Raw genomic sequence first — 25,438 nt, forward strand, 5'->3', positions numbered from 1 at the left:
ATGCGATTTAGTCGTGATTCTTTGAAGTAACCCCTACGTTAGCGTATTCTGAACCATCGGTCATCCGCAATAGAGAGGTTGCACGATGTGGCGCAGAGGTTGGGTTTTGCGGGTGTTTATGGAGCCAACAGCACGCCCATTCTGATCCCTCTTACCTATCGTCCGAAACCTCAATTGTATTCTCTTAGGACTTTGGCTTTTACTGACAGTATGCAGCAGAAATGCAGCATCATAATAATATAAAAATATATATTATCGTCATATATGTGTCATATAAAATATCAAAAACACCTTATATAACACTTAATAAACACCTAACATATAATTCTAACACAAATTAGCGCTAAATATGTATGATACGTTAGTATATTTTTCAACTATAGAAGAAATCAAATGTCATTCCGTGATTAAATACTTGAATCTAAAAGAGAAAAATCTCATTGAAAATTAAAACAAAAGTTAGATGTTTATGTTTATAATGACTCTGCTCTTTTGTTTTTAATGATTGAAATTTAAGTTGCCGAGTTTAAGTCTGGCCGTACAGTGTATTTGATGATGAATGTCCGAGTAGTCTAAAAACTGCAACGACTGTGGAAATGGTCGACAAAGTGCTTCAAATTGGACTGGGTGATAGAAGACCGAAGGTCAGAAAGATAATAGACATATCTCTTCTAAACGCGTGTTCATTAAATTAAAAATTCAGTACAACGTGGCCAAACTGCATGAATTACGTGCACAAATTGGTTTCTCACCCTCCGTATTCACCTGATCTAGCCCCCTGTAACTTTTTTGTTCCCCTAAAAAAAAAACAAAAAAGAAATGGCTGAGAGGGAAAAAAATTTGCAAACAATAAAGTGATTGCAGCCGTAAACGAGTATTTTGCAGGATTTGACCAAATCTACTTTACTGACGGACTGAAGAGACTAGAAAATAGATGGACCAAGTGTATCGAACTAATTCATAATTTTCGCTGTTAGAATTATATTGAAAGATAAAACCAAGTTTGTTAAAAAATATATTTTATTGTTATTTTTTAAAACTCATCGAAGCACGTAAATTTATTTAGATAATTATTTAGTGAAGAAATGATTTTATCTCATCTAGATCATCAGAATATATCTCTATCTTCATCTTACACAGAAAATTATTAAATTATTTGACGAACTCTTGTTTTTAAGAAATAAAAATTTAAATAGAAGTATAAATATATTGTTCCTTCTCACCCCCTTTCCTCCCCTTCTCTCAGTCCCTCAGTCATTCATTTTTGATGATGTCGCTTTTGCTCAACGTTTTTTTTTTTTTTTCTTTCTGCCATGATTGTCCGCGCAAATTTCGTCCATTTACCCTTCTCATTCTCAAGATAATAAGAATGAGAGGGAACCGGACGGAGGTTATACAACCGTGAACAAGACAGTTTCCCTAAATTTCAGAGCTAACAGAACGGATTCGTTCCGGCTATAACGCGTTTATGGCAACACGTCCGGCGCACACCACCGCCACATACCGTACGAGCGCAGGCTCGCTCGATGTGTTAAGAAGACCTAAAGAGTCGGTTTTGTTCATGCAGACCTCCCCAGAAGATGGCTAAACTTCACCATACGCTGGATAGTCCACATTCCAGGGATGATTCAACGATGGTTCAAGGCTAAATTCTTTACTGACACTTTGGTTTAATCTTAGATTACGATAAACACATGTTACGTGATAATTAATCAAAAATTTATTCTTAAATTTGCCATACGTACATATTATTTTTATTTTTCAATTATATTTCTATTTAACTTCTCGTTCAGGGAGTCGCGGGATACGAGCCAGATACAAAATAAAAATGTAAGATGAGGTTCGATCGGAGGATCCAACGGAGGATGAAGTCGACCCGTAACCCCGTCGCGTATAACCACGGATTGCTGGGGTTCTTTATGGGCAATCTATGGTGATGGAGATGATAGGCAACGAGATATACGTAAACCTGATTCTGGAGGATCTTCCGCGACCCTACTGGAAGAGCAGAGTACGTACACTGGAGGCGCTGGGAGAATCGCCTCGATTCCCCAATAGTTTAACTTACGGCCGGATTTACTGGCGGAGATAGGAGAACTCCCGCGCATTGGCTGATAGACTCGCGACACCTACGCTCTCACGAATTCTCAGCGATCCTCAAACTTTTCCGCGAATATCTTACTGTTCGCCAATTGTGGTAATGGTCGATTGTGAAATTCAAAATATCAATTTTAAATACAATCTTCTTAATTTAAAAAATGTTAATTTTTAAATGTTAGTCTTGCACTTTGCCAGGTGCAAAGTGTATCAAATTATTTATTTTTTTATTTTCTAACATCTTACAGTTTGGACAAAAAAATTAAATAGAAGAAATAATGGACAAATTTGACTATAAATCAGCAAACTGACTAATTAAATGGATAATTCAAGCTGTTAATTTAAATAGGAAAAAGGACTAATGTTCCTCAAAGTATTAAATAAAAGATCAGCTATGAACTCTCGATAAACGCTCGGAAAACGTTACCGGACACCATATCCGAGGCTAGTTTCTCGTATCTATCGGAAAAAGCGTGGACAGGAAGCTTCTCGAAGCGACGTGGAAGCACCCCTGCTTCCGTGGCAGCTAGCGGCAAAAGAGAGCGGCGAGCAAAGCGCCGAAGAGAGCGTGCGCGAGTGAAAGGGAAAAAGAACGACACAGAAAGGGAGGCGGAAGGGTGGAGAGAGAGAGGTCGCGGGAGGATGAGAGCAAAGAGCGGAGGGATGAGCTTGGTCTCATCTTGCCTCCACAAAGCGGCGCCGCATCAGATAGCATTTGTTTTAAATATATGGATCGGGGGGTATGGGCCCAGGACGCGATGGCTGGAAGGGATGCCACGCCGAGAAAAAGAGAAAGGGAGCGGATACAATACCCCATATCCTACGCAAGGACCACCCCGCCCTACGCGAACGTACGACAAAGAGAGGAAAAGAGAAAGAGTGATTGGAGTAAAGGGCAAGAGCAAGACGGAAAGAGAGTTCCACGGTATACGACACAACTCGTTTCCTCGGTATTCCCCAGTTTCGGGAGCCAATACTCCAACCCGCCCTCCACCCCTCTCCGAATCTACCGAACGAGTCTGCTCTCCGTCCGACCTCCTCTATCCTCCCTGCGGCCAGATATCGGCTTCCCAATAACCTAACCGACTGCTCCACGTCGGCTACCAGCGGTATCCGTGTCCTGGTTTCCTTCCAAAACCTCTCCGAATATCCTGCGATCCTTACGTGGAAAGAAGGAAGGTGAAGGAGATTTGTCAGGAATTACTTATTATTTTAACATGCCAATGTGGTCGAGTAATAAAATAATAAAAGATAAGGAAAAAAGCAAGAATAACTAAACGACAATAATAGATAAATGACATATTTGTTGATCGATTCGAAAGACCTTAACCAAAAACCATGAAAATGAAATGGCTGTCGTTCGTAAAGTAAGGATAGAGTGGACAATTTGTGAATCATTTTTCTTCTTTTAATTTTTCTTCGAGGTAAAAAAAACAGACCCCAATTCTCCTTAAAAACTGTAAAATAGTGTCCTGCGATTTTAAAGGTACTTATTGGTCACAATAGAACTAACAATGCATGCTATTTCGTGGCAAGATCCGAACCCCCGCGCGCGTCAGGGTTTTCCGGAATGGCGTCCTGGCGAGAACAAATAACCACGAACTTTCTCGAAAAAAAAACCCAACTCAAAATTGTCGTCAACGCGTTTTAAATGGTTAAATCTTTGAAAAGATGTAATTAAGTCAGTGGTCAGTAACACAAGAAGTACCTCACATAATACTTTATTACCTAGTGGGACGCAACAGCTCCAGAATAGACGCAAATTTTAATGATATATTATATATTTTACTGCCGCCCAAGGAAACATAAAGATACATTTATATTACATTTTTTATAATTTGATATAATACCAACTTATATCGTAGTAATGTAATTAAGTCTGATCTTAAGCCTTACTGAACGGCTACACACATAAACATGTCAAATTTAATCACTAATCAATAATTAAAGGAATTTTAAATATTTTATGAAATTTCGAGAAAACAGTGTATGCGAAATTTTCGATCGACAAATGACAACAATACGACAAACGACATTCGTCCGGTGGCATTCCTTCGTTCTGATAGCTGAACCACGGTAGCTGAAGCCCGATACACGCAGCACGAGTGAGATGCGAGAAACGGCAAGGCGCGGAGAACAGAGGGGAGAAACTCAGGCACTTTGTCAGGGGTCAGGGGTCACTCGAATTTCACACGTGGATTAACTCTCCGGCGAGTGGAGTGCGCTTTACCTCCTTCCTCTTCGTCCTCCGGCTTCCTCTCGTTCCTTCCTCGTCCACGCTTCTATCACCGCCTCCCCGCGGAAAGCCTTGCTACGCGAATTCCGAGATCCACCCTGTGCAGCCGCTAATGAACGCCCGCGAGCTGCGACAACCACCATCCCCCTCTCACAGCCACCACCCACCCTACGGCAATATCGTATACGGGAGTGCATGACAACGAGCACCTGGCCGATGAAAGTCGGGGACACTCTCTAGGGGTGGGGTTTGGGGTGTGATATTCGCGCGGTGATCGTATTAAATCTCCTTCGAGCCGTGCTTTTCACCTTGCCGCTCACGCTCGCCGGCTGCGTCGTCCATCGGTCTCGTAATTTAACCTGACTTCAAATAAAACCATCGGACGGGTATTCGCAGCCCCCGATCCAATTTAGAAGTCGGAGAACGATGATCGCGGGACTCTGACAAAATATTTAAACTACACTGATAAAAATTTACACAATGTCAGTAAACCTGTTTATGACCCAACCATTTGAGAATTGAGAATTTGATAAGTGAAAAGCACTTTCTCGGATAATTTCTTTCTTAATCGGCAAATGTTTCTTCAAAGAATAAACGTGTGTATCAATTTTTACATTTTATCTTTTATATAAGATTATTTTAATATAAATAGTTTTAAAAATTGAAATAAACAAAAATATAAAAGAGTAGTTGCAAAAAAGTATCGTTAAAAGAGTAAAAATATTTCTTAAAAAAAAAGAATATCTATTGATGCTTTTAACCTTGAAAACAAGGTTCAATACTACTTTTATATATGTATAAAATTTAATTCAATGTATAAACATCAAGGTCGTAAAATCAAAAATGTCTAAGGAACATACATTATATTAATCAATCTGCATAAAAAGATATTTATAGAGCAAAGACATTTTGATAAAATAATATATGTGCGTAAACAGACAAAGAGAGTTTTTCGATCTTGTATCATCATAGCGCAAGAGCAAAATTTGTTTTAAAAGCAAATAACGGAAAGCATAGATCCGGTCGAAAAATAGTTCGGTAAAGTACAAATGATTTTCGTTTACCATAACTGAAAATCTCGCAGAATCTTTTTTCTCAAAGCCAAATAAAATTTACGGCCCTCTTGGAAAAACGTTTTTCACATTGCAAAGAAAGGCTTTCGGCCGCGATACTGTTAATTTTTTCAGCCTCTTTTTCCAAGCGTTGTTTTTGCGTAAATTTTTACCGTTTGCATGGACCGTACCGAAATATTATTTTTTTACATGGACGTCAGCGAGTAAAAATAGCAAAGTACATTTTACGAGCGCTGGCTTACTCTGCCACGCAGTGAGATTCTTTATGAATTTAGCGAAGTTGCTTTCCCGGGACCGTTTACTGTACGGCAACCCGTTTTGGTTTTAACTTTAAGGGTTAAGTTATTTTGCAACGGTCTAATCGATATCGGTCAACCCCTACGATTTTTATTGCCCTTTTCCGTTTCTTCTTTTTTTCGCTTTCTTCGATGAGTCGAAAGAAGTAACTTTATCACAAAGAAAGGGTTGGCATCATAAAAAAATCAAGACTTTTTGTAGCTCATATTCCGAAAATGGGAACAATGTAGAAATCTTTCGTTTTATGATACTTCAGAGAAAGGATTTACTTTAGAAAGGGACATCACTTTTTATATTATATAGGTCAGTATATCCATATAGAACAGTATGTCTATATAGAACAGAAAAAACTTTTACTCTTTCTTGACCTTTACTTAACTTTACACAAAGATGTCGCTGACAAGAGAATCAGCAAGAATAGAACACAAAAAAAAAATTTTTCTCCATTATTCACCTATATACCTATATATTCAATGAGTCCAAAATAAAGATAAATTAAAAATATGCATATAAAAGTGATATATGTCATATTAATTATTTATCAATTAAAGAAGAAAAATGAGATTTACTATATTTCCTTGTTTAAACGAGAAAAAAACGAGACAAAAGCTAGACATATTTTAGAGATAATTTACTTACAAAAGCAGGGTAAATAAAACAAAAATTTCATCCACAGCAGGTAACAAAAAATTGTTCTTAAAAATTTCGAATTTCAAATTTTTAAGAACATCAATTTCTCCTTAAAGTAATTTTCTTGCTTAAAAAATTGTGCAAAAAGAACGACTCAGATACAATTAACATCGTAAAAAAATATGCTGACTTTTTTGTGCTTTCATAAGTTAACAGTAACCACGAGGTCAAAAACGGTACACCAGAAGTGGAGATCCCGTTTCGCGTGCAATTCTCGACCGGGACTCTCGTCTTCGACTATTTTTAACACAACTGTGTCGTATTTTTATAGAACGTACCATTTTTTCTGCCTTTCTATTTCAGCTACGCAATACCAGGGGTTTTTTTACGTGTTTATGACTTTGGGTGACATGCCACGTTAATTTTTAGCCGAAACACTATAGCCTTTTTCAGGCCTATCCCTGCCAACTTGAGGACACTTTTTTAACGGTGCACAATAAAGAAGTGAACTACTGAACCAATACAGAGCATATTTTAGGGATCGAGGTCACTAGGTGTAAAACATGGTTTTCTCACAATAAGCAATAAAAAAGTCAACTCGATACGCTCCACAGAAATTTACAACCGAGCGATTTACGATCGAATAATTTTTGTCTTTCCCTTCAGATAGAAAACGTTAATGCTAAGAAAATTTTCTTAGAAAACTCAGTTGTCCCCTTCCAAAGATTTAAAAAAAAAAATGTTTAAAGAAACGACCACGTAAAAGAAATAAAGATAGAGTTTTAATTTTCTAAGTGTGTTACAGTTCTCACGTGATGTAGATCGCCTCGAATAAATCACATGGCTCAGTCTAAAGGGTTCAGCCCGAAGAGTAACGACAGCCCCGATTTTAAATCGAGAAATAATCTGCTCTAATGCGCATTTTAAGATTCACGGCGTGATGCATGTTGCATCGCGCCGGCCGCGGCAGCTGTCTGTAGTCGACGTTAACCTCTTCGAGGCCAGCGCACTGCCGACCAAAGTCAAACATGCTGTATCGGGCCTAATGCTCCCATTTAAAGCGGAAATACCGTACGTGCGAGCTAACGACGCGTTCCAACTGAACCGGAGATACAAGCGTACGTGAGGCGTGCGTAAACGCATGTCGTGCTTACCGTGGCCAAGCGAGTAAGTCGATTTTTCATCTGCTAATTCCGTTAAAAAAAAGCAATTAGTAAAGTTTGATGTGTTCTCATTAAAAAAAATATTCGTTTCATGTGTAGCAAGAAAAGATGTATAAATATAAATTTGTTCAGTCGCTTTGTACAGTAACAGAGAGTATACAAACTTTAAACTGCATGAATTTCATTTCAATATTGTGAATGCTAAATGCAATTAAAAGGACACATCGAGCCTTTGGATGGCAGTTTCTCGCATCGACATTTTCGACTACCGTTTTGCAAAAAATCTCGCACCTAATGCACGCTTTAGAATACACCACGCAACGCGCGTTAACTTCTTTCCCAATCTCCTCTCTTTCTCTCGTTCCCTCCGTCTCTCTCTCTCGTTCTCGCTCGCTCTCATCACGGGTCTACCGCCATCCAAATTCAAACATCCCTTCTTCCCGCTCGCGCTCTTATACACACGTGCGATCTCGAGCGCGCGCACGGTTGCGAGCGGTATGCGTGAAAGGGCTCGTGGCTGCACAAAGAGTGTGGCCAGGCTAGTCCACGGTGTGTTGGTGACTTAATTCGGTGTGAATATATGCAAGCCCCGCCGAACCAATCTCTACCCCTACTCCATTGGTCGCGCTCGGAGCATACACGTAGAGCACCGGCCGACCGGTCGGCTAATTTCAATACCTCCCTGCCCACCCTCACGTCCACACCCAAATACGTTCGTGTATGTATGCAACGCTGCTCTCCGAGCCCCAAGCCGTCTCGCATTGTATACGTGCACGTAGGCACGAGTGTGCGTTACGTGCGCGACAGAGACGGGGCTTGCGTGCGTGTCGGGGTGGATTGTTTCGCTCGTGACGTGCGTGTGCGCGTACAACGACACGGATGTATTTGACGCCGGAGGGATATATATATAGAGAGAGAGAGAGAGGCCGGTAGGCGGGAAGGGCGCCGGACGGGAAAAAAAGGGATGCGTTTCTACACAACAGGAAGCACGATGTAGCATATACACGAGCGAGAATGGGATTTCAGAAGACATGGCGCGCGCGTGATATCCGCCAATTAATATCCTCTCGCCTTAACGCCCGGCTTCGCTTCTCCGTGTCGCGATAGACGTCAAGATGATTTTCTCTCGTTTTCGTGTCGCCGATTACACGGTATGATGCGTAATTTAATTACGAAGCTCGGTTTTTTTTTTTTTTTTTTTGAAGTTTTAGCCTTCTTGACAATTCACTCGTTTTTAAACGAAGAAAACGCTATTGTAATATATTGGAAATTTTGAATGTCATCGAATAATATGTTCGTTTAATCTCGAAATCGACGATTTCTACTTCAGCAAGATTATTTGATGTAAAAAATATAAGATTGGTTAAACCTAAACTTGTATAATACAAAAAGGGAAAGAAAGAACCATCTGTCTCTTTTTAGCACACGCATTCTTTTTCATTAAATAATTTCAAGCGCGATGATTTAGAAACGAGGTCACGTAGAAACAATATGTATGCTGAAATCTCATCAGATCACGGATTGTGTGGCATCATTATATGACGTCGACCGAATAAAAAGGTTAATTCTGTTAATTTCAACACAACGTATGACGAAATATACAATGCACAATAATACATCTTAACTTAATTGTTTTCAAACGCATACGTGACATGATATTATCGAAGCATCGGTTAAAGGTATTTAGATCATTTGTGAAAACAGGAAACTCGTTATTTTAATGAAACAAGACGTAATATGTATGTAAATTTTATTAAATTTTATTTCAGTACTGTTATCTTTAATACCTTTTTGAATCGCTTTGATACTGTTAAAATTCAAAATTAAACTAAGCGCGATGACAAAACTATTAAATGTTTAATTGTTCAAAGTAGTCTCCCTTTACTTTGAATACTGCGGTACATATTCTTAACATTTTTAGCAGTTTTTTTTAAGTTATTGATACTAATTAGTTATTTTATATATTAATAAATTTTGTTTATTTTACACAACTAATCTCTGAATGAAATTTTACATAAATCATCTTGAATATTTAAAATATTTTTAAAAAATCAGATTTTTTTATTATTTTCTATTTCATTACTTTATTATTAATTATATTGTCATTAAAACTGTGTTTACTTTTTATTAAAATAATTTTTTATTCAGATAGAAAATTACCGCCAAATGTTTTTCTACTATTTTCTATATAATATAATATACAACAATCAATCTTTTCATAATTTTCTTAATGCTTTGAGAAATATTCTATACCTCTTTAAAAAATATTGATAATAGCGCAGATTAAATATAATATTATTATAATATCAATGATTTTGGGAATATAATGAACCTTTTTATCAGTTCTAAACATAAACAAAACTGTTTGAAGAAGAAAGTGCAAAGAATTTAATAAATTGTTTGCATTTAATATATTTTCTTCTATATTTTGGGAACAACGTGATATTTTAGTACTTAAAAAAATCTGTTATACCACCTTATTAAAAAAAAAAAACCCGTATCTTCTGTCTTTTCCTTTCTCTTTTTCTCGTCTGTATCAGCTATCTAAAAAAGGTAGATCAAAAAGAACCGCCGGCCGCGCTTTTCCGCAGGAACTGCCTGAGCAATCACGCGTAATCACGGCTCGCATTATAAAACTGTCCCCGAGGGAGAGTTCTTGCGCTCGACACTGTGTGGTGATTGAGGGTAGGGGAGAAAAAGAGAGGTCAGAAAGCGGAAATGCGGGGTACGATTGGCGGAAGGTTAGATCGCGGCCGGCGACTCCTCCGTTGGAGATTTCACCATCTCGAAGGGGTCTAGAATGTGCCTGCGTCGTACACGAACGCGACGTAACTACGTATGGTGATGGCGAAGCACGTTGCCCGAGACAATGGCTCCCCACGTGGGGAACGGCGTACGGTTGCGGGGCGAGAGGGGATTGGGAACGTAAACTGGACGGTACGTATCTTTACGGGCCATAAAGGCTAGCCCTCGTTACGGAGGGACTTGTACCGCACCCGTGGCCACTAAGGCGCCGCACCACGAACCCTCCGTGTCGCCTTTAACTCTCCCTCCGCTGCCTGTATCTTTCTCGCTCGTTCCGGTGAGCTCTATCACGCAGATCGTCCTACGACCCTCTCTCGTTTCCCACTTAACCCTTGATTCATCCGCAATATTCGAGATATCGTGCTGTGGAAAATAACTTTTTATAAAGTAGAAATCTACTCTCTAAAGGAAGATCATTTTGGACAGATTGCATACGTTTTTGAGATAACGTCAAAAATTATTCGTAATTTCTTTTCTTCCTAAATTTAATTTAATTAATTATAAATTTGAACATTACATTTTTACAAAATTTAACTATTCTCTGTAAATTCTCTGAAATTTGGGACCAATTAAATATTAACCTTGTATCCCGTTAGACCCTACCAAAAATGGCAATCTTGAAATATTTTAAATATTTTCGAATCTTTTAATGCTGTCACTTATGTTTCATTAATGATCTACTATTGTGATTACTGTAACATTAACGGGGGTCACATTGATTTGCTGAACGGAAGAAGTTATATATTGAAACGCGAAAGGGGGCCTTGTGGCCGCAATATAATGAAGATGTCTCGTCATGGTACACGGGTTTTTTTCCCCAAGCCATATAGGCCCCATTCGCCCGTGGCGGACCGCGGGGGTCGGACGTAAATGATGTCACGACCGCCATTGTATAGTCAGCAAAATTGAAACCCCACATGAAATCGACGAAGCACTCGAAAAACGACCCGAGCTTTCGCCCGCCCGACTTTAAATAGCTCAGACGCATAATTGGGCCCCGAACCTATTGAAAGAGGTTCTCGCGAGGTTCGTCCCCGGTGCTTCGAGTACTCGCGTGATCAAGGGGACCGAACAAAGACATATGTTGCAATATGCGCACAAGAAATCTGCGTTTTGTTCGATATCAGACGCTGACGTTGCTAGAAATTGTTCATTACCTTGACAAAAAAAAATGATAAAATGTTTCAATAAACTGATTACTACATCAGTAACTCATGATACCCCATCAATTATTGATGTAATATTATCAGTTACTAATACAGCTAATTAGTTTATTGAAACACCTTTTTTCAAGAGTTGCAATTGTAAAAATTAAACGCCAAAAGTGCGCGATAATAAAAAAAAAACTAGTATTCACAAAAATTTTCCTCTACCATACTTGTCCCATTGAACCTTGCAAGTAGAGCAACAGTTTACAGTTGATAATTGTTGTCCCTTCCCCTGTCATACACACAAAAGTCAGACTTGCAAAGCAAAGAACTGGCTTCGAGCAAACTCGTATAACGCGTAATTCTGCACGAAAGCAATGGCAACCCCGCGGAGTGCCAAAATATTGAGGGGCAGCTCCTCCATGATACTTGCCATGAAGAAACGCGTCGAGAAGGAGAGGGCGATAAATAGTAGGCTAACCTCATTTTTCATGTGGCCCATAAAAATCGTCGTCCATGTATGGTCGGCCTGAATAGGGCCCCCGAATCTTTCAGCGAGTCCCAAAGAGGAGAAGATGTCGGCGGCCTTCATTGGCGGGCGCGGAAGCGTGACATTATATTTATGTTGTCACCCCGTATGTCACGAAGAACGACGTTGCTACCGATACACTCGTGAGAGCGAGAGGGAGAGGAAAAAGCAGGATAAAGAATCGCGGCATCGTCGAGGGGCCCGTTTGGGTCTTGTCTGCAAACATCGCCGTTGGCGCATCCCGATCGCTACTCATGCCGCGAGGACAACAATACATTATTCTTTCGATACCTGTATACCGAAGCTAGCTGTCGTAAAACCATCGAATCGAATCGCGAAGAAAGCGATAGAGCACTCCCTTTTAGGCCTTCTGAATTCAACGATAGGAAAGTCAAACTTAGATAGCAAGGAATCAGTCAATGTGAAAATGTCGCATGTATTATATAAAAAAATTTCACTGTGTATGTTTTTCTTTTTTAAGAAAAAATTCAAGAATTTTGTAAAACATAAAGTAAAAGGCATATGACACAGTGGATCTTAGTGTTGAATAATAACGTTTGCAATCTTCAACTTTAACTACGCGCCGCTCGTCGAACTTGAAACACACAGTGTCCTTGTATGACGCCAAAATACGTAATTAAATTAATATTAATATTAATAAGCATAAGATCTCTTTCCGAAAAAAATTTTAAAGAATTTATTACGGAAATACAATACCTTAGCCAGATTTCGAATCCAGATTTTTCTACATTCCGCATGGGCATCGTACCGAAGCATGCTATTTCCCAAAATAACCAATTCATATGTATTAAATAAATGTTTTTTCTCTTTTCAGGCGACGTAGTATCAATAAGCAAAATTCGAACCGACGAAAATATAAAGGTGAGAAAGCTACAAGAATATTTTGAATAAAAGCGTGAACAATTAGAACAAAAAATCGAACTATTTCCCCGTACAAGTCTCGAAGCTGAAGGAAATGCAAGTTAATGAAATGCAATTATTTTAAAGTAATTAGATTGCTGAGATAAATGGCAGGTTCTCCAAAAGCTGAAACCTTATACGATAAAACTGAGAAATCGCAGGGGGCCTTTCCGGCTCGCATTACACGCGCGTGCCCCTGTTGTCGCAACTGTCGTGCTCCGAAACAGTTGGCTCCACGACACTCTCGAGAACGTCTGCGAATCGTCATCGTAAGATCTCGCGCCGACAACATCCGGCCTTCTAAGCGATATGCCGACGACCACTTACGGCAGCCTACGATCTGTCAACGGTTCCACAACTTCCTTCAATAAAGAGGCTCGTTTGCGGAAACAAAGAGGAATTCTGTCCACAGTCAACACATGACGCCTTAACAAATTTAGCGCAGCCTTCTAATTAAATTATTAATATTACTTTCTTCAAATAAAACTGACACTATTCAATTTATAGTTAATAATGTATAATATACGATATACGCACGCGTTCATTATTTATATTTAGCTGTTGAGAGATCGAAGAAACTTTTCATTCGCGTAATACCACTTTGCAGAATGATTTTATATACAAAATTTTAATTAATACAAATATTGCAGAAATATTGCAATTGCAATGTTCCAAAAGAAGGATGGTTTCAAAAACATTACAAATGTAATAATACACAATTGTGAAACATTGAAACGTTTGTGGTATCGTAACTGAAATTTTCTATGCTATCAGGAGTGCTTTTAGTTACCAACGTTCTATCTAATAATTTCCATAACTGATCGTTCCATAAAATATTTCGATTAAACAAATATCGATTTAAGTACTTTGGTTCAAGTTTACCAAGAAAGTAAAATTCGAAAGAAATTGCCTCACGATAATTCTAGAACGGTTCTGTACACTTATTCTGGCCGGCATCTGAATACGAGGCACAATGTGTCGAATAAAATCTGACGCGGGTCTTTCAGTCAAATGAGAACACTGGCATCGTCCGATAACCGAAACGTACGAAAGGCCGTGACGAATTACTCGAAGCTGGTCGAAAAGCCCGAAGAACAATCAATATCTGTCGTTCGTAACTGGCATAAGTCGTACGTGCTCGCGAACGTTATACAGGCGGGCAACGCGTGCCAGTTTCCATCGGGAGTGACGGTAACAGCTGTTGCACGTCCATTTCGGAGCTTTCTCCGTGGAAACTCCACGTTGGGGGAAGGAGAAAGAGAAAGATAGAGGTACAAGAGGAGAGGGAAAGAGAGAGAGAGAGAGAGAGAGAGAGAGAGATAAAGAGAGAGGGATATTGGCGGCGGTGATCGTCGCGTAAACACAACCTAAAAGCAGTAGATCACCCGGTTCCTCCTCGTACGTTTCTGAACACGCGCGGCCGCGCGCCACGCACGGATAACTATACGCTACCTTGAAACACCGCGCCCGATCGATTTACGCTTGTCAGACAGGAAAGGAGCAAACGAGCCGGGACAACGTCGATGCTGAAGAATTACATCGATCGCGAATGGGCTTGTCGTCGCGTGTCTTAGCGAAGTTAAATTTCAAAGAAATTCGCGGCGAAAGCTCCAGGGAAGTGAGAAGAGGGAAGGGGGAAGGGAGGACTTCACTTTGGAATAAAATTCTGGGGATTCTTGTTTCCGCGTACGCGTGTACGTCGCAAATCCAGTGAAACGTTATGAGATTTGTTAAATCGCGCGTTCGATTCTCATTTTGAACGTAAAACGTCCCCCTCTATTATCCCTTCTCTGGATTTGCCGGCTGGAATTTGTGTTAACCGCGCCGATAATTGGTCTTAAACGCAGTCCACCGGGAGAGATACTCGATTCGATTCGCGACATCATTGCTCGTTATGCTCTTTTTTGCAGAGGTCTCCTCTAACGCGCGCTTGTCAGCGAGTTTTTTCGCGAGTTTTTCAATCGGAAAGCACGTGTCCGTTATTAAGAGCTAGATTGCAACCCTGGGCCGATACTTGCTCGACACGTCTCACTCGAAAGTTTTTCCGTTGTTTTTTTTTCCGTCTTTCTTTCGGCCGGCGGCGAGCCACAGGGATTTTACAATCCTAATAAAAATCCCACAAAAGGAAAATTCTACCCATTTGGTGTACATAGTGTGCGCACGCTTGCCTTTTTTAGCCTGAAAATCCCCTAAAAATTAAAAGCATAATTTGCCGTTGTCGGCGTACTGGGCACCATTGTCCCGTGCTGCTTCCCCTGTTTCCTTTCGTAACAGTGTTTTCCTCTTTTTTTTCGGCAGCAAAAAAATCAAGCCTCAACGGTAAAGAAGAACTCGATAAACTGCGTTAGGGGAAAAAAAAAAAAAATTCACAACGTCGCGGTCACTTCGCACAGAAAGATGTGGCGAGCGGTGGCGAACAAAGAAACGCACGAGGAGTCTTCGGAACGTTTTTTCTTTTTTTTTCAACGACCGTAAAAAACGGAGAGCAATCGTCAGTCGGCATTGTAACTCTGTAAATCGTCGCTCGGTCATATATCACTCGGTTAAAAAATAATATTCTCCGCAGTGCATATCTGCGTTTTTTGCGTCCCACCGTCGCCTCCACTGCCAGCCGTTTCGCGCCATCTCGTCGATATCCTTTTTCTTTTGGCGGACACGATTCACCCCCGTGGTGCGACACTTGAAATTCTAATTCGCGCATATTTACAGTCTAACAGAGCAGAGATATTTCAACGCGCGTCCTAATGAAACTGCCTCGATATACGCTTCCACGTTTTTGCGACGCCTCGCGACGACGCTTCGAAGACCGCGAGGCGAGGAAATACGGCGCAATCGCAACCAGGCATAAATTACTAGTCTTCGCTCTGTGATTCTCGCGATTCCAATCGATACTAGTACGAATTTTCTAATAGTAAGCGACGAACGATCGGAGAGGAGAGTGAACGCGGCAGATCGTGGGAAAAGAAGCGGGAGATAAGGCTCGAAAGCTTCTCCTCGGTTGCAGTTTCACAAATCGGCGGCTCTCTTAGTCCGGGCATAAAATAATCGGCCGTGTTCATTCGAGGCGATCGATAAAATCTGGTCGCTGCATGCCGAGACCGCGAGATCGTATCGTAACGCAGCTTTTAACGATGACAGATACGGCGGATGTCCGCGGCTTTTACCGCGGGTCCATCCGGATGCTTGCGTCGCGGAGAGAAACGAAACAGAATCGTAGAATTTCAGTTGAACGCGCCAGCCTTGTACAGACTATTTTTCCGCAAAGGGACGAAAACGCACGAATAATTTCAATCGACCTCAGCGACCACGTTGAACGAATCGCCTGAGTCATGTCCGATAAACCTCATCGGTGGTTTACACGCCAGATAAGTAGCAAAAAAAACCTATGAAACTATGTAATTACCCTACGTAATTCTGGGGCAGGACCGACGCGAAATTCGGTAGTTCCGCGAGGGTTGTGTGTGCGGCGATCGCCGAAAAGGAAAAAGACCGGCCATTCATGCGCGTACGCGATAAAATCTGAGAGCCGCGTTGAAAGCGCGCCAGATCGTATCGTCCAGTAATGCGATCCCCCAGCAACATAATGGTGCAAAACCCGGCCCATTGTTGTCGACCGGGGTGCATTTGGTGCACAGGATGTGCTCCCGATTTTCTCGGGTGTCGTATAATGTGGCTTACGCCTAGCGGGGGGATGATAGGAAGGGGAATAATGCAGCGAGATTCAGCGATTTAGGATACCGCGAGTGAAAGAGGGAGAGAAAGACAGAGGAACGGAAGGGGGGGTAGTCGCAGCGGCCAGGCGGATAAATATTCTATATAGATTTTTTTGCCAAGTGTAATCCGTAAACGTATCCTGCAGAATTACAAGAGAGTCCATTTCCCACGAATAATATAATGAAAATAATCCAATTTTTTTTATAAAGATATAATTCTAAAGAAACTTGATAACGTGTAATTCTAAAGAACAAGCGAAAACTTTTGCTTCGAGAGATGTAGGTATTGCATCCTATTTTTTATTTATACATTTTTTTTTAAATAAATAATTTAATTAAAAATACAGTAAACTATCCTAACTGGTAATTAATATAGCTATTCAACTGTTAAAGACTCTATAATTATTTATATTTTTGTTTTAAACAATACTTATATAACTGTAATTTAATATTTGCTGAGATACGAATAATTCGAGAACGAATAAAAGTGTTGAAATGCCTCTTTTTAAGAAGCATTAAATTCTTCTAGAGAGCTAACTGCAATTAACTTTATACCCCTAACTTTACCATTATTTACATTTTATCCCCAAAAAAATTCTATTTTTATACAATATAAAAAGCATTCTATTTTTATTATTATTTTTTACTTTTGTATTCTATGCTACTGTTTTATTAATGTTTATTGGATTTTTTATTTTAGTTTATTTATAGTGGGAAACATAATGCCGTTTTGTTTAGTTGAATGTCAATTAGATCACCCGCAATCTCTGCAAAACCACGATTTATACCGCAATGAGTCAGCTTCATGTGTTAATATTTTGCAACTTTGAAAATAGTTTTTTTATTGTTAATACACAGCATGGCATATAAAAAGATTTTATATTCAATTTATCTTATGCCTATATTCCAAATTTATTGAGTTTTCACTAGTTCAAACTTTCTACTCCCTTTAAAAAAAAGTTTCACAAATTCTTATGTGAAAACAAAAATACAAATAATCATAAAATTTTTAATAGCTGAATAACTATATTAATTATCCAGTTAGGATAGTTTACTGTATTTTTAATAATTAATACACAGTATAAAAAGTCGATAAAAAGATTGAATTTATATATATTCAATTCATTCTCATACCTATCCTATCCACGAAAAAAAATTAATAAAATTTAATAAATTTAAATATGAGGATAATATAATTTAATACATGTTTTATTAAAACTTAAAGTATTAATAATATTTTAATTAAGGATTCAATTTTATTAAAACTTTATAAAAATAGGATGCAATACCTACATCCTTAATTTAGATCACATAAAGAATCAAATTAAGTTGTATATAATACCTTATTAAATGTCTCCTAACCAAGCATCTATATTAAATTATATATCATACAAGATTCTATATTAAATGTCTTTACACAACATTTTTTAAGTCCATCCGTATTTAGTATTAAGTTTTTTATACACCTCAATGTGATCATATAACAAAATATTGTTTGAACAATATTCTAAATGCTGTATTGGAAAGTTTCACACAGAAACTGTGACTTAATAAATAATTTTATTATATTAATATAACTTAATTATACTTTTTTTCGCTGAATGTGTGTATCAGGAAAATTCTTATCTAACTGTTATTAATTAAGACGCCTTATTAAGACCATATTAAATCTTTATTCAATATTAAAAACTTATTAACTAAATTATATTAATTGGACTTAATATATTTTAATAAAATTTGAATGTGAATCTCATATAAATCTATAAGACTCCTTATTTGTAACATTAAGTTTTTCTTCACAGGTATGTTAACAAATCAAAATTTAGTGATTTTTCGGTAAACTTTAACTCATTAATTTCATTTCAACCTTTCAGCCCCTCTTACTATAAGATGTATAAATAAAAAATCTTTTTACACTTCAATTTTCCGTTATGCTTCATCAAATATCTGCTTGAGTATTATTATCCTTTCATTTCTTTTTTATCTTAGGTCGTACCTTTCACTGTACCTCAAACGTTTATTGCTTGCAAAAAATGTGTGTTTACAATATGTAAATGTGTGAGGCCGCAGCTTATTCAGCTCGGATCCGTGGACTCACTTGTAAGCTCAAAATGGATTATACATGATTTTCATGGATGAAACTACGTATAATACGTCGTAGGTTTCAGCCACGTATAATATATAAAGTGCCATTAGATTTATTCGCATTGTTTGAAATTTCTAAGAATTTTGCACGAATTTCAAGTGCAAGAATTTTTGCACTCGAAACGAGATAAACATATACTTGAGCATAGGAGAGAGACAACGAAAATACTGAGTGCGAAATTGCAAGCAACATGAACAGGTTTTCTTGTTTCTCAAATATTAAAAAAAAAAAGGATAAAGAACTCGTCAGTATTGCGAATATTGTATATTACGCAAAAGCGTAAAATTAATTATGTTTATGTTGTATTCAATATGATGCGATGGGTTTTTAAAGATCTTCCGTGTATAATCCTTTTTATTCGTTTCATACATGTTGTCTACGTATTATACGTTTTATACATAAGAAATGTAAAAAACTATTCGAAACTACGTTAATGCCCTTTTCCACTAACGCTGCTTAACTTTGATCTCGGTTTAACTTACTCCCTTATTTTTTTCCAATTCTTAGAACTAAAGAGTAAATTAAAATGAGATCAAAGTTAATCTGCGTTGATAAAAATAGGTATAAATTTCCCACACTGAATGACCGTGCGGAGCTATCATTTCTGCGGAATCGTCAAAAACGCACGTGGCATAGCGAAGTGGCGCCATCGGCAATGAAACACGAAAATGCAAGCCTCTCAAGCGCAACAGATAACCGCCTAGCGACGTAGGTAACGCGTAAATTTCAGAGATCTGTTTTACCGATCACATTTTTATCTACCGTACATGAGGAGGCTCGCTCAGTTCTCGGCAATGAACGATAAACGACCGTAGCATGATCGCGACGACGAATATATTATTTTTCCGCTTATCTATCGTCGATCGCGCGACAAGCTTCACGATTCGTGGACAATGGTTTATCCCGGTACGTGATTCGCGTTTTGAAGGGAAAACAAAGCAGTTAATTAGAAATACGAGTATATGCGATAAATAAATTTACTCACCGGTCGCCGTGACGTCATTGCCATCGTCTGGAACACCGAGCGGCAGCCTCAGGAAGAGTTCCTTCGTTTTCTCGTCCAGAAATTCCCGTCTGACTACGTCTAGCCCCATCCGAGAGAGATTCCAAACACCGCGCTGTGATTCCAATCATCTGTTGGCACTTTTGTTCACCTCCGAGCAGAGCACCCGAACCGCTTCCGAAATACGCTCTGATTTTGAACGACGCAACGCGACGCGAGCACGAGTGCGCACGCGCAATTCGCGATGAATTTTTACCGAGACGAATTTCCACCAACGAGCAATTGATTGAATTAATCATCGCGCGTGTCGCGTTAAACGTTAAACGGCCGATCGTCCGACGAATCAATCCCGCACTCGGCGCACTCCGCTACTCGAAACAAACTAATGACGCGATGCGTGCGACGACTGACGACAGCTTGGGTAATCACCGACGAAGTCGAAGTGAAGCGCGGACCAGCGCGGAACGCAGGAATTTGAACGCGCTCTCGGCAGCGACTGCGAAGTAACCTCTCGCAAGGACGCGCTCGCTCGCACGCCACGGGATAAACAACGCGCGCCGCGAGGCTCGACTGTTGTTTATTCGGCGTCCGCGAACGTCCGCGTATACATTCGGCACTCATTCGCCCGCGAGACTCACTTCGAGTAAGAGAAATAGCCAGAGATAATGCGGACTGATTACGGACTTACCGTACCGGACCGGAGCGGACCAGAGAAAGAAACGGCGCGCGAACTAATGGTCGTATCACACTAGCGACTCGCGGTTGAGACTGCGATACCTTCTCGGCCAATCAGAAAGCAGTAACTCGCAAATTCTTTTTGGGATTGCTCAACTAATATTAAACAAGGATGTATGATGCATTACGCGCATCATGCATGAAACGGAACGCACTTTTGGCCAACCTCGTCCATTTCCTCGAGTCGAAATTGCAATCACAGCCAATTATACTGATCAGGTAGGGCTTAGAGGTAGTGATTAAAACATGTACATTCTGCTAAAGAAGCTAATTATTGTTTAATTGATTTCGTAGAATACCTTCTTTGGAATTGTACGAGTGTTTATAGACGAAATGATTTAAGGACTGTAGCGTGGGACGAAATAACCAAGAAATTAGACGAAAATTTTACAGGTATATCTGATTTGACAATAATGGCATTAAATTATATCTAGTATTTACATCTAGTATCTATATCTCTAGCATTTACAATCAATTAGTTCTTTATAACAGAATTAAACAAAATGTATAGTACTATAATATACTTACAATAGTTTAAATTTTTCATTCTTATTTAATAATTACATTTTATTTAATTTATATTTAATAAAATAAAATATATAAAATAAAATATAAAAAATAAAAAAGAAATAAATATGCAAGACTCAAATAAAAAAATTAAAAAAATTAAAAAAATACGAAATATTGATTAATTCTTTATTTATTTGTTTAATAATAATTAAAAAATAAATATGCACTATTAAAATATATATGCAAGACTAAAATAACGAAAGTATTAATCGAGTTCTTATTATAAAAAGAAGATAAATCAACACACAAGTCATTCTGACCAGTCATTCTGACAGAATGACTCCTAGCAAGCAGCAAACAATGTTTTTAAAACCTTTAAAAATTATTTTTAGAAACGTTAAAAATAACAGATAAAATTTCCTTTATTTCATTAAAAAAAAAGTTTATTTTAATGAAAGGATAATTTTTAACATTTGTAATATTTATTTCAACACATGAAAAAAATGTATTCTTTAATATTAAATAAATGTTTTAAAAACATTTATATGATACATTTATCTAAACGTTAAAAATTATTCTTTTATTAAAAATAAACGTTTTTTTTTTAATTAAATGAAAACAACATAACTCATTACTTTTAACGTTTTTAAAAATGGTTTTCAACTCTTTTAGAAATAGTTTTATAAACATTGCTTCTTGGGCTGTGTCGATTTGTATCTCTTGCTAGAAAGCTCGCATTGACATAAAAAAAGATTGCACAACCTATTATTTTATATAATACATAAACAATAGGCCATGTTAACACATATTATATATGTATAATATCTTTCTTCTCTCACTACTACAATCTCTACACTCGCAAAGTAATATTGATGCGATTATATACAAATTTTCGTTTTCCTGCTGCGACCAAACAACTTTTTATACTTTAGATTTTATACTTTAGAGAATTAAATGAAAAACATCTCATTAACATCAAATTTTGGTTCAAATATATGAGAAGGTACTCTATTCTAACTTCATATGAGATTAAATGCAATTCTTGATGCTGCAGCATAACTCGAGAGTTAATTGGAATCCAGAAACTCCGTTTTTAAACATGTATAATCACGACGTTTTATTTACTGAGCGAAAAAGATATCTTGTAATTTAAATTATAATTGGAAAAAATATACGCTTATCCAATATTTACTAAAATATAGTTAATTATTTTAGTCTTATTTTTATGAGAAGTTTTTTGTACAATTCTTTGAATGTATATATAATATTCCTTATTTTGTAATACAGATGAATAGACGTAATGGTGTATTTTTTAGAAAACAATCCGCTCGCAGGCAAAAGAGTACCAGTTTATACAAGTTGTTATAAGTTGAATTTTATTTTTTTTATTGTCTAATTATGTATAGTATTACGTTCACGAAACCAACTTGTAGGTCGAAACATCTGACTTTGATTATATAGCTTTATAATTTTATTTATATTAGCATGACAATCTAGCGTGGCTTGTTAATTATTGACATATTGATTTTTAAATATATTTACTTAACAATAAATCATTTTTTGATAAATATATGTTAGACAATGTCGAACTGCCTGTAGAACTGTCTTAACGTGTGTTTTTTTCTTTTGTTTATAAAAGAAAGAGGAGTTAATCAAATTGTAATTATTTTTACTTGCAAAAGTCTGTAAGTGTAAAAAATAATCACAAATAGGCATATAATCCTTCACGAATATTTTCGAAAATTTTGATTAATTATTCCGAATACAATAAATAAGCTTGAATAAAACTAAAATTACGATCGAGCAATGCTTGAAACATAAATAACGTGATAAACAAAATATGCTTTACAAAATAATCACGATAAACTCTATAAAAATATAGTATATCTTGATATATTGGAAAGAAATGAATAAATGCATTATTTACTTTATTTCATTACTTACTTTTAATGCAAAAAAAATAAAAAAGCTCTAAAAATAATTTATGTAAATTATTTCGATGATAACATTGCGAGTTTTTAAATTTGTAGGATTAAGCAAAAATTTTTCAACATATACAATTAAATTACAATAAGATCTTTGATAGGGGAAATTTTGTCATTTTTAATTTCTATTTACAAGTTACAATATTTTTATGAGACAGTTTCTACTTGAACGCTTCTATTTAATACTTCAGTCAATTTACGCTTTGCAATGCAAGCCAAACGAATGACCAAGCTACGTACTTTAAAGCTCGAGCAGCCAAATAGGATTCGAACGCGAGAGAGAGGTGGAGCAAATCTCACGTCTGTGTATTATCATCCTTTTGATGTCCTTCTCAAAGCCGGACCTTGTTGAGCTTACATTCCTCTGCTGTTGTAAGTACAGGGAGGTAGAAGCTATAAATTTCGTCAACTGACCAGACGCATCGCTCGCAGATTGTTTTCTAAAAAATACACCATTACGTTTATTCATGGCATCTGTATTGCGAAATAAGAAATATTATATATAAAAATTATATTCAAATAATTGTACAAAAATCTTTTCGTAAAAGTAAGACTAAAAAATAATTAATTATAATTTAGTAAAGGCTAATTGCAAATACAAGCATACATCATTTTGTCTAATAATAATTTAAATTAAGTTCAAAAATGCTTCAATTATTAGCAAATGTATCAAAACATCAAGTATATTTTATAACGTTCATAATCTGTGTATTGATCTCGTATAACTAATAAGTTGTGTTTTCCCATGAAAGGTTTTGTGAAAATTGTAATTTTTAAAGCTATGATCGAGGTATATAAATGGACGTAATAGATGGCATTGTCAAGTGCCGCTTTCCAAAGTGAAACTCAAGTGCCATCCCTGTATCGTTGGAATCTGGAGTATACTGGACAATACAGGGAGACAGTCGCAACGGGGCTTTATTAAGCTTATTAACGGAACATACAAGGGTGGACGTATCTACGTCGCGGTGGTCGGGGAAAATATAACCGCCGAGAGGGACGTGAGGATAGAAGGTAATGGTGGCGGGAAAGCTGTATTTCAACTCGTTTAATCGTGGCGCATTCGAGACCTCTATTTGTCGTATCTAACATCGTAGTGTTTCTCTTTCGCCTTTTCTTTTACCATTTTTACTGCTTCTGCCGGTTATCCTTCAAACGACACGGTAGAATAAATTAAAAGAGAAGCATTTCAAAAGTAATCTTAATTAAGCGCTGACATTTCATAGTGAAATAGTGTTATTTCGAACACACAACTGCTAATTCTCGCAACTATTCTACCGTATTCAGTCAATGTATGATAATTAATACATCGACAAAATAAGCTCTCTGAGCTTTGTATGAAAGTTTATTCTAATATGCACAATAAATCAACGAATGCTTTTATCGAGGAGTAAATACTAAACCTAAACTTTTTTCCAGCACATTTATTTTAAAGCAAATTGCTTTTAAATTTGGGTTTTCTCTTGCAACTTACCACCCACACTCATTAAAATATGTTTATTTGCATCGAAGAAACTTGACCTGAATAAAGTTCATTTAATTTATATTATTTTTTAAAATAATATAAATTAAATGAACTTTGTTTATGAGAATTTTTAAATGTATTCTCGTAAATAGAGTTAAAATGCAATATATTACAATGTATTTCAATATCCTCATAAATACAATTTATAAAAAAACAATGAAACAAATTAAGTAGACTTTATTTCATCCAGATATCTCATTTGTATTTAAAAAAAGTAAGAAATTACATGTATGTTTTTATATAGCACCTTTGGTACCATGTTGCCAACAAATTTTTTTCGACTCTCCCGCCCTCGTTTTATCGCGTGTTCCGCGCAAAAGGATTATTAACTGCACGCTTCGTAGTTGAATTAACGAAAGACGAATTACATCGGAAACGGAAACGAAAAGAGTCACTATGATCACGAACAGACCACATTCTTATTTCTCATTTCTAATAATGCTCTCTATCACGACATATTTATCATTGGGCCATTATAACTCTAAATTATCTAGCTACAAATGGTTTTGATGCATATGCGCTGAAAATTGTATTAAATTGAAGCTTCTTTTTGTGTTAGTTATACTTTTCAGACTAATTTTCGGAATTCTTATTTTTTTAATAAAGTTAATCGCTGCAAATATTCACACGCGTACACATGTAAGAACCGAGGGAGACGAGCGCTCAAATACGTAAGGGCCGCGGCGGATTTGGTAGTAAGCTGACGGAGCAGGAACGATCCTCGTCTAATCGCATCCCTAGTCCTGATTTAGGACGGGATTTTAATTACGAAGGGTCAGTAAGTGCGGCTGTCCACTTGGCACAAGTATTCCTCCCTTATTTATAGTTCATTAGCTCGGCTTTCGCGTAGAAGGCAAATTAACTTATGCCTAACGTTACATTGCCTTTATCTAGTGAAAGAACAAGAGCTTTCATCGTTAAA

At 37.4% G+C, this 25,438-nt stretch overlaps 1 protein-coding gene and 1 long non-coding RNA gene across 2 annotated transcripts in view; one reads left to right on the plus strand and one right to left on the minus strand.

Moving 5' to 3' along the window:
• Nucleotides 1-20,153, minus strand: part of LOC105196762 (runt-related transcription factor 1) — an 89,726-nt gene extending 69,573 nt beyond the window's left edge. Inside the window, exon 1 of the mRNA XM_039446148.1 lies at nt 19,744-20,153. The gene's annotated coding sequence lies outside the window, so the exon portion shown is untranslated. The remainder of the gene's footprint in view (nt 1-19,743) is intronic.
• A 258-nt stretch (nt 20,154-20,411) lies between these two features.
• On the plus strand, nt 20,412-24,478 carry LOC120356992. Its single transcript, XR_005574199.1, has 3 exons — nt 20,412-20,715; nt 20,791-20,889; nt 23,771-24,478. It is a non-coding gene; the product is annotated as an uncharacterized LOC120356992 (long non-coding RNA).
• The last annotated feature ends 960 nt before the right edge of the window (nt 24,479-25,438 follow it).

This window comes from Solenopsis invicta, chromosome 2 (genome assembly GCF_016802725.1).
Source record: "Solenopsis invicta isolate M01_SB chromosome 2, UNIL_Sinv_3.0, whole genome shotgun sequence".
Classification (NCBI taxonomy): domain Eukaryota; kingdom Metazoa; phylum Arthropoda; class Insecta; order Hymenoptera; family Formicidae; genus Solenopsis; species Solenopsis invicta.